The 1,398-nt window shown below is 47.1% G+C and overlaps 1 protein-coding gene across 1 annotated transcript in view; it reads left to right on the top strand.

Moving 5' to 3' along the window:
- Positions 1-1,398, top strand: part of LOC107108345 (sodium-dependent noradrenaline transporter-like) — a gene marked incomplete at both ends in the record, with an annotated part of 20,869 nt that overhangs the window by 15,043 nt on the left and 4,428 nt on the right. The gene's annotated exons all lie outside the window — the stretch shown is intronic.

Consider the following 1,398-nt stretch of genomic DNA (forward strand, 5'->3'; position numbering starts at 1 on the left):
CCATGCTACGGCTCCGCGGTTGTGGGTGGGGTTAGAGCCTAAAGAGGGTGGGGTTTGGGGAGGGGAGGGACCTTAGTGAGGTATCGTGCCATAGAGCCCACCTTCGCTATCTCCTTTCCCTAGCTTTCACTCAGCTGCTGAGATGTTTATGAACATTCCAAGTATGTGTGCATAAAGTGCCATTAAGTCCCAATAGACGTAGGGTCACTCCAGCAAGGGACTTTCAAGGCAAGCTTGAAGCAGAGGTGGCTTGTCATGGCCTTCTTCTGCAAATTTTCCTTGGTGGTCTCCCTTCCAAGCACCGACCCTGCTTAGCCTCTGAGATCTGACGAGATTGGGTTGTACCATGCCGCCTTCCCTTCCATCCCGAGCAGGGGTCATTCCATAGAAAAAGAGGCGGGCTTCTCATGGCCTTCTTCTGCAAATTTTCCTTGGTGGTCTCCCTTCCAAGCACCGGCCCTGCTTAGCTTCTGAGATCTGACGAGATTGGGTTGTACCATGCCGCCTTCCCTTCCATCCCGAGCAGGGGTCATTCCATAGAAAAAGAGGTGCAGGAGCTCATTACCATAACTCATTAGCATAGCTTATTTGCATATGCCACACCCCCTGGGATTACCGGAAGTGTGTCAGAAGGCAACACCCACCACTCAGGCTCCACTGGACTGTTTTGGATTGCTACCTATTGGGGAGGAAGGGGGACATGTAGATCTGTCCTCGCAGCGGAGGGAGAGCTTGTACCTGAAGGCGGGGGAGGGGGCTCTGCAACTTACCTGGCTGCTTCTTGCTCTTTTTTTGTTTTTGTTTTTATAAAGATTTTATTGACTCTCCTAAAAAGGAGGGGTGTTTCGCTTAAATAGAAAAATAGGGAGGGTATATAGTGAGAGAAAGAGAAAGCTGAGTGATATATTAACTGGTAAATTAAACTGTTAGTAGTGTCCAATCAATCTTCTTAGGCTTCTTCTGTGAGCAGTCAAATTTCTTTTTTTCAGTCCGGTTACAAGTATTATCTATGTTAGTATGTTAGTAATGTTCCTTTGAATTTCTGTTAAAAAGCTTATTCAGAGCGCCTTCAGAACCGCTTCTTTGCGTGCTGGTTTCTTTTACACTCCCGATAGCATGGAGGAGCTTCCTCTGTTTTCTTCTCCTTCCGGCTTTTTTCCCCATCCTCCTTCGGGTCGCTGTTAACACTTTCAGTTCATATGCTATAAATCCTCTTTCTTTCCTGCCATTTCAGGAAAGCTCCAGCTTTGAGAATGGTATTTAATTCCGGTTTCGCTTTTATACGCTCCCAATCTCTCCGCTGGAACCTCCTCCGCAACTGTTGACTTTTAAAAGCGCTTATAAGGCACTTTCTCGCTGTCACAGTTCAACTTTTCTCTTTTCACAATTCCCCGTCAG

This window comes from Gekko japonicus, unplaced genomic scaffold (assembly GCF_001447785.1).
Source record: "Gekko japonicus isolate JY-2015 unplaced genomic scaffold, Gekko_japonicus_V1.1 scaffold2905, whole genome shotgun sequence".
Classification (NCBI taxonomy): Eukaryota; Metazoa; Chordata; class Lepidosauria; order Squamata; family Gekkonidae; genus Gekko; species Gekko japonicus.